We start from the raw sequence: 14397 nt of genomic DNA on the forward strand, positions 1-14397 counted from the left end.
AGGTAGGAAGGTTTATACTTCCAATATGTTAATGATGATGACGTCAGGTAAGGTATTTGAGTGTTTTTGTTGTAACTAGTAATACTTAATGCTGGTCATTTTGAAAATAAAAATTTTAAATAGCTTTCATGTAAACCATGAGTAAAATAATGATGCTTTTTAAATACTGTATCTATGAACCAGTTCGATTTTGTATATTTAATTAAGCCTTAAGAGCGAGTCCACCTGAAAACCATGCAATGCTGAAAAATGTGTCTACATGGGGTATCTCCGATTATCTTGATATTTTGCACAGTTATGTACTTTGATGTGATTATTAAATGTGTGGAATATCAGACGAAAATTTTAAAACGCCGAGAAGATATGGATGTCGAATGAATCATGCCCAGACAAATTATGCAAATTACTTGAAATTAGAGCGAAATTCGCAATAACAGTTCTCTAAAACTACAGCTCTTTTCGAAATGGAAACTTATACAAGTGTAGTATATCTATTGAACACTACGATGAAGGTATCAAACTATCATAGCAATTCGAAAGAAAATAATTAAGGTAATTTACGATAAAGTCGTTGGAATCGAAATTTAAAACAGGTATTTTTGGCCTGAAATAAACATCGTATATTCTCGCTGCGGCGGGCTTCGAAAAGTACGCAGTTTGATTTTTCTTTACTATAGATAATAGGAAACAAGTGCACGAAAAAATATTTTTGTAAAGTATTAATTGTGAAGGATGAGAGCACCGCAAATTGCGTGATTTAGCGATTATCTTACACAACGAGCTAATGGCTGATTACAACAAAGATAACTCATCAAATGAAAAACCATTGCAAACCAGTAGTAAATAAAGGAAAACAATCTAGAAGAAGTCAGATATTTAGCTCTGCTACTTACTGTTTGTGAGAGAATGATACAACATTAACAAAGTCAAAAAGCCATACACCAAAATACAGTACACATTCATTGATCTGGACGTCTTTAGGTATTGATATATCTTCAACATAAGAAGTTTAAAAGACATTTGTTTAGAAAAAAATCAAAATACAGCAAATATAATCCTCCAAGTGGTACCATGGCCATTCAAAGCCGACCATTTCATGTTTTGAGCTGCAACATCATATTGTTATTACATGTGCGACATCATTTGAAACTAGTTTCCAGTGCCCTTAAATTTTTGCTAGAGTCATCACAAGGTCCTCCCAAAATACACTCTAGCTAGACCGATTAAAGAAGTCACAAAGTGAGCTTCCTCAAGACTCTCTCCCGCAGATTATATCTTTCGGTCGTACGCACGGCAACTTCGACTTCTTCGTCTTCTTCTTCAGTTAGAGGTGCTGGTGGCAACTGACCAAGTTTTTTCATCGCCGCCAGTCTTGAAAAATAGCTGGTGATCTGCTGTACCGTTAGCCAATCTTCTTTATCAAAGACTCGTTTCCCGTAACTATCACGCATGGAACGCATTCGTGTCGATGTTTCTGCTGGCGTCACTTTCCTACCTGTGTCCTCCCCAATCAGGAACTGCCCTACAAGTTAGCTCTTCACGTGCAGTGGAAATCGGTTGCACTGCTTCGATTTTTTCAATGCCCAGCCGGTCACTAGATCAGGAACATGTACTTCTTCTGAATTAGAAGCCGAGCTAACCATTGGTGGACACGAGGGGTTTGGAGGTTTTAGAGAAGTGCATTTTTGCTCCCATTTCTGTCGTATTTGATCATACAACTGTGATTCTTCGGTAAGCTTGAATTCATGCTTTCCAATATCAAGGTGCTGTTTAAGATAGCGACTGCAGCTATATGCTTTAATACATCCTTCTTCGGGACAATAAAACTTGACAGGTTCTTTGTCTTTTACATCAGGGATATTTGGCTCATTTTTTGCAGCTGGACATGATGAAGATTCCACTATAGTTTTCTTTAAAATGCCAGACGTCACTTTTGGTTCAAGAAATGGCCGCGTTACGATTACGCCCGTCTCACCTTGAGGACTGCCAGTCTTCGATATTTTCATACCCTTTCCGATATTCCACGCCTGCCATACCGTCATTTCTCCACCAGTGTTATATTCGAATTGTTTAAGCTTGCTAATGCCTTTTAATTTAAAAGGTTTCGTGGCACTTTGTATCTTTGTATCTAGCTCAATTATAGCAGCTTGGCATCCTTTCAACCCTCCATAGGAATCAATAGCTTCTTTCAGATGTTCAGCAGTAGTGATATCATGACCTAGTAGGTAAAAATAGTTATATATCAATTAAAGTAAAGTAATATCACCAGCCATATTCCCTGCAATAGATTTACGCTGAAAAAAAAAGAACAAAGTTGCGTTACCTTCATTCAAATATCTGTTAATATGTGCCTTAAGTGGTGCAATATTTCTGTCGCAGACGTCTTTACCACTATTTGCCTCACTGAAACTGTAGTTCTTCAGAATCAGCCCTTGTTTCTTAGCAATGGTATGGATACTTGTGATTAAGGCAGCATTATGATAGCAACCAGCATTGTCGCTTCTCAAAAATACTTCTTTGATGTTTGGCAAGGTTTTTGGAAGTTCAAGAAACAGATTCTCTAATACCGACAGCACCAAAAACCAATCTTGATTACACTTTTCTAAAATATGAACGAAGGTGCGCACCTGTGAACAGTAGCAAACATGCATAAAATCATAAAATCAAATTTGTTGTATTTGTATAAAAAGCAATTCATTACATTCTTACTAAAAGACAAATAAAGTACCTCGAAGTCGTTTTCTCTGTTTCTAGTTGCTTTTGTTATACAGGCCGAAACGTGCCAACTAATTCCCTTTTTCCCAAACCACTCGTTCTGGGTTTCACGGTACTTTCTAGGGAGCCATTTCATAGCCCCATCCATTATGATCAAAGTCTGTTCGTAAGCAAGGTTGTCAAGACCTTCTCTTTTGGCTCTTTCTTGGTTGATAGCCCTGACAATGTGTGATTTCCAATCTAGGATTTTCTCTGCTGCTTTTTCGGCATCATGTTTTAGCTCTTCTTGTTGCTCTGGATAACTAGGAATAATAAGGTTAAAATAGTTATTTGAAGCACCTGTGGATAAGTCGGGCTATTCTGTATGAATATCGTTACAATAGTTCCTTTGCAGCTAGAGGTCAAGTGACCTCACCTACCTTAAATCAATCAGCAGTGCCAAACTGATGCCCAGAAATGGAAAGGACAGGTCGAGTTTAGTTAGACGACAATTGCTGATTTGTTTTTAGGTAGGTGAGGTCACAAGACCTCTAACTGCAAAGGGTCTATCACTTAAAGGGAAGAGGGAAGAAATTATAACTTAAAGATCGAGTGCTGATTAAAAATGAAATAATGAAATATTCATGGTACTCTGTTTATCATCGAAACATATTGTGATGAAGCAAATTGAACACACCCTAAATGTAGCACTGAAAACGATGCAAAACTTTGTTCGCAGACACAGGCGCTCGTTATATAAAGTTTTGACTATACCTGTATGAAATAGCCTTTGAGTCGAGCTCGGAAAATATATATCTTCACAGACGTCTCTGCAGTCCTGACACCGATCGCATAGCATATCATGATCATGTTTACAATCTGACTTATACTGATTTTCATTTGAAGACAGTGCGAATCGTATACAATGATCAGCACAGGGATTTTCCTCGATTACATGGAGTTTGTAATCAGCTTTCAGATATCTCTTAGCTGTTTGAATCCTTTGTATGAAGTTGTTGGCATGATCAACAGATAAACCTGTACACATAAGAAAAGGGGTAAGAAGATCTTATATAAGCCACTTAAGAGTCAGAAAAGAGGGTCGTAAGATAATTCATCACATTTGTTGCAAAATAGATGTTTACCGAGGGATGCCATGGTATGTATGACCATTTCCATGGTGTCAAAAGCTGACGCTCCTTCAGTCGCTGTGTTGTCTAGTCCTGCAAGACTTTTCTTCTGAGACGATGCACATACCTATGGGAAAATGCATTGAGATCAGATATCAAATTATTATATGTCATATAAATAAATGAATGAACGGCCGGTCGGTCGGTCGGTCGGTCGGACGGATAAATGAATGGATGTAGGGAGGGAGGGAAGGAGGGAAGGAGGGAAGGAGGGAGGGAGGGAGAGAGGGAGGGAGGGAGGGAGGGAGGGAGGGAGAGAGGGAGGGAGGGATGGGTGGATAGATCAATAAACGTACAAACGAATAAATGAACAAACACACTGCATGAAAATTAACCATAAGCCTGGACTCCGCAAAAATCTGTAGCCTAGTAATTAGATTATCCGTCTAGTACGCAGATAGCCTGCGTAGGATCATGCGTTCGATTGCTATTTAGAGCTCAGAGTTTTGGTGTCACGTGCCCCTTATGATTTATTTTCATTCAGTGTCTTTTTTATTTAGAAATAGTTTAATTTCTTTCATTGAAAAGATATAATATTTGTTTGATTTTAAATGCATACCTTTAAAATGGAAAAGAGCGTCGATCGTCCAAGTGGTGTAAAGCCTGTTTCTTGGCAATATGATTCATAGAGCCTTATCATTCTTGAATTTATCACAGTATGCCACGTCCTGAAGATAATAAGGGCTGCTGATGAAATCTATAAAATGATCGACTTTCTTTTCATCTAACCGATAACGAATCACAGGGTTTTTTCCTTCGCACAAATTTCCAGCGACTGCGTATTTTCTTGCTTCGTCGATTCGCCATGTTGTTAGTCCAGGAACCATTGCCTTGAGTTGCGTTTTGGTGTAGTGCTTGACGAAGATTGACAACAATGTCAGTTTGGTGTGCCGTGATGTGTCCCCATTGCATAGTGAAATTAGCGTCTTCATGACATCATTTTCAGGTCTGTCATCAATTGTTGAAGAAGATACCGTTATTAGCCCGAGAAGTTCTTCAGATTGTCCGGGCGCTATACATTCAAGAGTTGTTGTGACAACTTCATTGGCCTTTCGTTTAATATAAGAACGAGTGCTTCTGGCAACTTCTGTTATGGCTTGGTTTAGTTGAAATCGCACCGGGCTCACTCGCCCGTCGCTCAAACTGGTAATGTGTCGATTCAGGGTTTGAAGTTTACGGTTTGGAAGGGGAGTAGGCATGTATTCTGGTCAGCTTGATCATTCAAAGATAAAGACTCTGTTTGACTGACTAAATGAGACACTGGTGACGTCAAATCATCATGCTTGTTTTCTAACTTAAAGTATACCCCTGGTTGCGCCTATAAATAGATACATATATGGATAAGACTTAAGCTGCGTTTACACCATACCGGACGATAAAAACACATGCAGACATACGAACCTCTGTTCGCTTTGTTCTTGTGATGACCGCCACTTAGTCATCGCTGTCGGCTAGGGCTAGGGGAGGTATAATACCTTTCTCTTCGTTCAAGCTACAGGCTGAGTCTTGCAACTGGCGGGATAAAATGTAAACAAGACAAAAATTAAATGGACTAACAACCCTTCTAGATCTGGCACATCTGCATCTGACTGAATGACTGACTGACTGACTGACTGACTGACTGACCGACCGACTGACCGACCGACTGACTGACAGACTGACTGACTGACTGACTGACGGACTGACTGACTGACAGACTGACTGACTGACTGACCGACTGACTGACTGACAGACTGACTGACTGACTGACTGACTGACCGACTGACACACTGACTGACTGACCGACTGACACACTGACCGACTGACCGACCGACTGACCTAGCGACCGACTGACCTACCGACTGACCGACCGACCGACTGACCGATTGACTGACCGACTGACTGACAGACTGACTGACAGACTGACTGACTGACAGACTGACTGACAGACAGACTGACTGACTGACTGACCGACTGACTGACAGACTGACTCACTGACAGACTGACTCACTGACTGACACACTGACTGACTGACCGACTGACACACTGACCGACTGACCGACTGACCGACCGACTGACCTACCGACCGACTGACCTACCGACCGACTGACCTACCGACTGACCGACCGACTGACTGACCGATTGACTGACCGACTGACTGACCGACTGACTGACCAACTGACTGACCGACTGATTGACCGACTGACTGACTGACCGACTGACGACACTAATGAAAAACGCACTGCGCATTCGTTGGGAGAAAAAACAAAATGGCGGACAATAACAATTGATCACATCTACAGGGCTATTTTTTAAATATTCGTTTTGAAATTTTACAGATATTTTTGAACTTCTTTACATGGAATCCGACTATGTGATTATCTTCAAATTAGCAATGCTGGATGTCGACGTCGGGCAGCGAGTGGCCGCATTTTCGAAGATTATTTTTGCTTTGTATAAACAAAAGTTTTTTTGTATAAATCAGCAGTATATCACAATCGAAATTATCTTGCTATTGCGAAAAGGACAACCTTAAGTTTTCAGAATTTTTCTTACGTTTTGCGATTTTGGAAAAAAGATCAAAACACCGGCATCAAAAACATAAGTTGCCCTTAGTTACGCTACGTCATCTCCGAGCGTGCGCAGTGCGTTTTTCACCAGTGTCCCGACTGACCGACTGACCGACTGACCGACTGACCGACTGACCGACTGACCGACTGACCGACTTAAACATGGGATAAATAAAATCATACCTGCGATACTGAGCCCTCTAGAGTTCTTTTGTGAATTCCTAAACATTTCATGCAAATCCCTGCATGAAACAATGGTAAACAACGTTCTGAATTAGCTTTTTCATAAATCTAATTAGCAAAACTGAAGAATAAAGTAAATAAAGCAGTACCTTGACCGATTTCGCACAAAATCCCCCAAGTTTCAAATATTTCTGATGACAGTCGCTTTGTTACGCCTCTAACCGGTTTTTGTTTGCTGTCGTGAGCTGGATGTTTGCATGATTTGCTTGGACGCCATCCCAGCCCAAACTGATCTCTGTGGAGTGGGCATATCATGAAAGTGTCCACATCCTCTTCATTGAATAATCCCGCTCTGAGAAGACACAACTTCCATTCCGCGTTCACATCATTCGGTGAAGTCTGGAAGCAGCCTTTTAGATGATTTGAGACATTATTTGTACATGATTTTAGTGGAAGAAAAAACCTCTGTTTGTTGTTTCGCCTAGAAATCCCACAAGATTTTTTCGAATATTTTTGGAAAGAGCAAAACGCCATTGCATTATCAGAACCAAAACAAGGTTCTCATATAGTTAAAGAAATGATTGAAGGATAATTAACTATCGATCGTTACGTCGCTTTTAATGTCTCCACTGTTAATGTATGCAAATTTGGTGTGTATTTAAATACGTCTAATAAAAACACATTTGAAGCAAGAAGTCTATAAGAAGTCTATAAGATGTATCAAAGAAATCTAAGAAAATATTATAGAATCTTAAAATTTTTCAAGTTCGTCGTGATTAGATGAACAAGCTGGATCATGTAATAGTGAACCGAGTTAAAAGAAATTCCGCGCAACCAACCAGAGACAACTATTCTCACGCCTGAAATGAACAAGATATTTTGATTTCGATCCTGATCGATCGTATCAGATAAAAATATTAAAATGTTAAAGTATTTTTGAGTTTGGTTTATCGTATATGAGCGTAGTTTTGTTTATAGCAACATAAAGTTAAGTGGATGTCGAACGAATAAGGGAATTTAAAATGAAGATGAAATTGTATAAAAAGCATCGATCGACACAAAGTGCCTTATATTTGAGTCAACGAGCACAGAATATATATATGTAAACAACAAATCTAAATTGTGAACTTGTATTTACTATTCTTACACGGTAAAGGTTTTTATACATTATAATATGAACTAAGTCTACGCCGTTTTTTGTTTGAAAATATCGTCATGGACGTATTGTTGGGTCACGTGACACCTTCTAACAAGCGAAATTTCATCCATTTGTGATGTAATTTTTCCTAGAAAAATGAAACCTTTACAAAGATTTTTTTTGCTAAACAGGTTGCCCTATCATTGATATATCTGTGATAGCTTTCGACGTCAAAGGAAATGAAGCCGCATATTTGAACATAGCTCCTTTCTAATCTATATTTTTATAAGCTCGAAAACAACTGCATAATATCCATAATTCAAAAATCTACAGAACTGTCAAATTTTAAATACTTAAATTTTTATTTACTTTACAATGCTTATAAGGTCACAAGTCAGTCGTGGACAAGATATGAATTCTCTATCTAAACTGTAGAGAAAATACGAGACCCTCAAACTTCAGGAAAATTTTATGCTAATTTTGGCCGTTTTGAGGCTGAAACATTCAAACAGCTGTAACTCCAACGCTTTTTACGCTAAGGTCAAACAACTTTGCTTGAGTAGTAAGATCATCAAGATGTACAAACAAGCTAAGTTTAAAGAAAATCGGTGAGGTACCATGTAGACCTGCCTGCATGGTTTTCACACGGACTCGCTCTTAATAGACGTCACACTTATTAGCATATTGAAAGTATAAACCTTCATAATTTAGAAACGCATCACTCAAATCAAGAAATATTTTACCATTCAACTATTTACTTCATGTATGATCAGTACTGAAAGTATTGTCGAAGGGTTCATTTGCACTTTAACAAATGCCAACAGTCAAGTAAAATATATTGTATAGAACGGTCTGAACCCAGGTGAAAGGATGTTTATCGACGTAACAATATTTTTATTATGACCATCCGGGATGGATGCAGTCCTGAGAAGGACTGTTTGTTGGGAGCCTCAAGTGAAGAATAAAGTCAGATTGGTTATATTTATCACTCCCACGATAACAATAGCCTAATACCGAAAGGTGCAAATAAAATCGGGAGGAAAGAACTTAAACATTTTTTTTTCGATTGGAGATCAATATAATGCATTCCATAATGAAAACAAGTGAAATAATGCAATCGAAATACAATGTTTTGTTCTTGGAATTTTCTCACATGTACACAACCCACCACCATTATCCCCAGGGGCTAATTTTCTTCTTAAAACATTCTTCGACAAAGTTTTCCATGGCCGATATTTTTTAAGCTTTGAATTGCTGGGTGCACCTAATTGTAGAAAAGTATCACAAATCACAAAATAACAAACAGGAATGAATTATTTTTTGAGCAAAACAGGAGTAATTATTAAATTGTTTATAATGTACGACTAGTTTAACTGGTTAGTACATGGTAAAATTGTTATTTTCATCAATCAAGGGAGCTTTGGAAATAGAATATTAAAAATTATTTCTAATCAATTCCTATTTATTATTTATTATTTGATAATTGTTTTCTTATATGAAAACGTTCATGTTATTAGGTGAAACTTTACTAAATAAGTACGCTCACAACTAACAGCACACGACTAGGAATAACACGTAAGTCAAGCATGAATAATCAACAAGCAGCCGTGAGGGAGAATAGTTGATCGATGTGAGCATACTTATTTTTATTTGACTGCCTTAAAACCCTTCAATGCATATGAAATTAAAGGAGAATATTTGTAAAAGATACATCTTTTAGTGACTTCATTTAGAAAAAAACCGTTCGACGATTTTTTGAATGCACTTTTCATCGACATTTTCTATCGTTTTTCACAACAAATGGGGTCATTTAGCTTCATATCAAAAAATTCATAACGTTAGAAAGAAAGTCACAATTTGATTCATACTCAATAAGGACAGTGTCTATGTCCGTACCTATATTCTAGCTACTAAAAATATTGAATCCACTAAATTAAAGTCCCGATTTTCAGGGTATAAAGTTGACACGCTGGAAATAATAGTTAACGTCTATGAAAATATTCATGGCGTAATATTTGGAAAACGCCCCCATATATTTTTTTCATATTGCAATATGTTGGGTGCCTTGATGAATACTATCGAATGGTGCAAGTCGCTTTGAAAGTTTATGCCTAGTTTTCGAGAAAATAAGCGGTAAACGATTTCAATGATGACATCACTACGTCATAACGAAACGGCCACTTTAAACTAATTTATCATTTTTGAAACCTTTAATTTTTTAAACTCCATAAATAAGATAGGGATATACGAGAGAGTAATAAAGACTAACAAGTATTTTGGTAGGGAGAAGAGACGCAATTTAGAAATCATTCCTATACCACGCTTTATTTTGCTACCAATATAAGAAGCGTGATGTTTCCAGTTTATATTTTCATCAAAGAAGACCCCTAGATATTTGATATTAGTTTCTTGTTTGAGGAGGCTGTTGCACAAGTACAACTTTAACTTGAAAGATGCAGTAAATCTATATGCAGCATACAACATACTTTCTTTCTTTTTTTTTTCTTTTCGTTCTTTCTTTCATTCTTTTCTTTTTTCCCACTCTCTTCTTCCCTTTTTTAAGTTTCTTTATTACAAGGCAACTGGTGAAATCGAATTAGAATTTGGATTTTTTTTCTTATGAAAGAAAAATCTGAGAACCCGGAGAAAACCATTTGAAGCGCAAGCGGCAACCAATAAACAACACTACTCACATACTAATCGAACCCGCCTTGCATTACTGAAAGGCGCAAGCGAACTTACCGCGTCGCCACCTTTTCTTCCCATGTATACAATATAAGCACCTAATGTTCTCTTCTACTTACCGGGCAAGACCTTCAGTTCCATCACTGGATAATAAAAATTCCCCTGGCTACTTAAACAGCGCATTTTATATCGGTTACTGTCTTCTTCTTTCACATCAGTTATCCTGAACCACGCTTTGCCAAAGTTCAACTCTCCAAAGAATGAAACTCTCTTATCATTCTTGTTGCCAGGCTATGCATCCGATTTACCGCTATAGTTATCTACATCTAACAGCCTTGGATTTGGACTGATGTTATCGGCTTCCCAAATGCCAAATGCACACCAACGATACTTCGTACCGGCGTCGTCCGTAGCCTTGATTTCTACTGTACTTCCACTAGTGACGGTTTGTTTCGGCAGGGTTGCAGGCATAGATGCATCCGAATCTGACAGTAGAAGTGCAAAAATTCCTTATTTAGACTCATTTGTCAAATTAGTCAAATAAGTTGTTACTCATGAACATTTTTTAATGGAAAAAGGGAACTGTTGAAGAAGTAGGAACGATTGAGTTTTGGAAAGGTATTGTAATAGAATTTTTTACTGATATGGTGGCCATCTTGAATTACGGGATGCTGAGGGTGTAAGCAAAAACTTATAAAGCACAGATTAGCGGGGTTACGTTTTTAAGTCTTGATGTTTCACATATTGTTCCAACTGCTAAAAAAAATATTTAGATGAGCTTTTCATCGAAATGCATAAAGTTATATAAAAAGACACCCTGAGAGCTGTGTAGCCTATAATTTTTCCAATAGTTTATACTTCAGCATCCCATAATTGTCTTACTTAAAACAATAGAATTCAAAATGGCTGCAGTCTCTGTAAAAAAAGTGTATTGTAGAAACCGTTATGCCGGTGCAATTTAATAACTTCCAATAATGGTGCAAACTAAATGCGAACCATTTTTCATTTATTGTTAGATTGTGTTAGTAGTAAAACCCCATACAGACCGCACTAAAATCTAAAAAAAGAAACGAACAAACAAAAAAAACAACAAACAAAAAAAAAACAAACAAACAAACAAACAAAAAACAACAACAACAACAACAAAAAACGGGAGTTTCAACGCATCTATGCGAGATAACGTTATGTACCAATGACGTAAACAATAGACCTTTCTCCAAAATGTCTTTGGCCGCGGGGAAACTGGAAACTGGGGGTATGGCATGTGTTTATATTCGAAAATAAAGATGGCGGATGCGGCAAATTCAGTGAGGCCAAAAGTTGTGAAATGTGTCGAAAATTGGCTTAAGAACAAAAAAGGAAGGGAGAAAGGAGATAAATACTTTCTTGAAGGGTATCTAGAGGACGCTACGATTTTATTAGATGATGATGTTTGCGTTATCAAAGCGAAATGCTACCGATGAATGTTGAAGAGGGAAAAGCCGCACCAACTCAAGATCATTTTCGATATAACGGGACACACGTGCTCTGTTCTCACGACAAACTGTTCTTGTAAAGCGGAAAAAGGAAAATGTCAGCATTTGCCTGCTTTATTCACCCATCTGATAGCAAAACTAGAGGATAACGATTCGCCAACCTCGCGTATACAACAATGGCATCGTCCACGTGGAAGTAATATTTTACCACAGCGTTGGTTTGAGTCAGAATTCGTTAAACCTCGAATAAATCGTAATATTACTAAAAACGTGCGTAGGAAAGTTCAAAGTTATCTGTACGATCCAAGACCTGTTAGTCAGCGACATGTTTCGATCGAAAAAATAAAATAACTTGGTGAAAGGATTAGTAATGACTGTCCTACCACTTATGCTTCTTGGTTACAATATGTGAATGTTGAAGACAACGATCGTGTGAGCTTACCTTGGGATAATCCACTGAGAGGAAGTGCTTTAGCACACCAACTACGAGATATTTACCCAGAAGGTATGTTAAAAACAGTATACACAACAGAAGGATTGGAAAAGGTATTTGAATTTCCAACAGCTATCAACTTCGTTCACCCTGTTATAGAAGCCGACTTACTTGACCAAGAGAAAGTTTTATTACAGTCAATAAAGATAACACCAGAACAATCGAAGGATATGGAGAAAAACACTAGAAGTCAATCAGAATCAAATACATGGTATCAAGAGAGATCACATAGGATTACTGCCTCAAAATTTGGAGATGTTATGAGAAGAAAAGCACCTGTCAATCAAGTATACTTGAAATCTATTTTTGGAACATCCACTGCTCAAACTGGAATATGTGAAATATGGAATAGCAAAGAAACCTCAAGTAGTGAAAGACTTTAAAACTCTGTCCGGATCTGACGTCAAGGTATTTAAATGTGGATTATTAGTCAACCCTCAGCTGTACTGGATGGGTGCTTCTCCTGATGGCATCATTTATGACCCCAAAAAACAACCTGAGGTGGGGATCTTGGAGATTAAGTGTATCCCCTCTGTACATGGTAAATCTATTGAAGAAAGCATTAGGCTTAAAAAGGATTTATGTCTCACTGAGAAAGATGGGGTCATAACATTGAAACATAATCATAAGTTCTACTATCAGATTCAAGGTTTAATGGGAATAGCAGGATTAACCTGGTGTAAATTATGTGTACACACCAAAGATGGAGCAAAGAATCTGTTTATTGAAAAAATACTTTTTGATGAGAGTCTATTTGAAGAAATGGTATCTAGAATTCAAGATCTGTATTTTGTGCACTGTCTGCCTTACTTGTGCACAGGACAGAAATAAAACATATTTACATAAATATCAGATATATCTTTCTCGAAAATATCTTGTATTATAACATGATACTTTCAGACAAATTTTTTTTATTGTGACCCACCATTTCATAATTTCGTTTTGATTTTGTCTTTTCTGGATTATCAATAAATTTTAGGGACAGATCATTTTTATTTCAAATCAGCCAATGATAGAAGGTGTTACATCAAGCTCTGATCCAAGATCTAAAACAGACCACAAAACATGTTTTGAAACAGCGGATCATGATACAACAAATTTGGCTTAAAATTTTTTTTTCTGAAAACAATCATTTCTAGTGAGCAGTTTGTCGTAACTAATTATGACAGTTTAAAGTAAACAAAACTGTCGTAAAGAAATGTACATGCTGAAGAATGTTTAAAAAGTTGTATGTCTCATTTTATTAGCATTCCTATTTTTAGAGGAATATATATATTTAAAGAAAGTAAGAAACTGTCTGTGTTCCCTTTATTTTCCAGACCTGTTTTAAATGAGGTACTCTTGATATGTTTACAAGTGTCATCACTGATGTTTGTGCCTTTTGATAGGAAATTTTCTCTTCAAGTTTCTGTTTTTCTTTTTTGTTACTCTTTCAATCATTCCCTTTTCAAACTCATTTTAAAGACTGCATTTCACTGTTAAAATGCTGTTAACTATTCTAACCTCAATGTGCTATCACAGGATTGACACTATAAACATGTTCAAATATCTTTCATAAAATCCTTATAAACAATAGTAAGCTTTTTACTCATGAAATCTGTTATGCGTTTATGTATGTAAATATTCTATGATGCATACTTTCAAGCTTCTATTCACCCCCATCATTATCATCATCACCATCATTATCATCATCACCATCATTATCATCATCGTCATCACTATCATCATCAGTCATCATCATTACATTCACCATCATCATTATCTTGGTTGATAATAGGTGATTGAAATAGAAGAAGCATACAACAGACAGTCCATATCTGATTCAGTACATCAGCCAGGGTTAGGGGTACGACATTAGTAAGCATTCTGTACATCTTGATTCGACTTATGGCCCTTTCGACATGGATTCTCAACTAGCAATAGATTGGGTTTCATCAACTTCACTCTGATCAAACTGTTCTTTGTCTCTCAGGAATGGACAGATATTAAA

The 14397-nt window shown here is 37.3% G+C and overlaps 1 pseudogene; it reads right to left on the reverse strand.

Moving 5' to 3' along the window:
- Positions 1-1198: 1198 nt before the first annotated feature.
- LOC148912913 (uncharacterized) lies at positions 1199-10910 on the reverse strand (annotated as a pseudogene).
- Between the last annotated feature and the right edge of the window lie 3487 nt (positions 10911-14397).

Source organism: Actinia tenebrosa, unplaced genomic scaffold, assembly GCF_029948245.1.
Source record: "Actinia tenebrosa isolate PJP-AT-01 unplaced genomic scaffold, QUT_ActTen_1.0 PGA_scaffold10__47_contigs__length_13832649, whole genome shotgun sequence".
NCBI classification, from domain to species: domain Eukaryota; kingdom Metazoa; phylum Cnidaria; class Anthozoa; order Actiniaria; family Actiniidae; genus Actinia; species Actinia tenebrosa.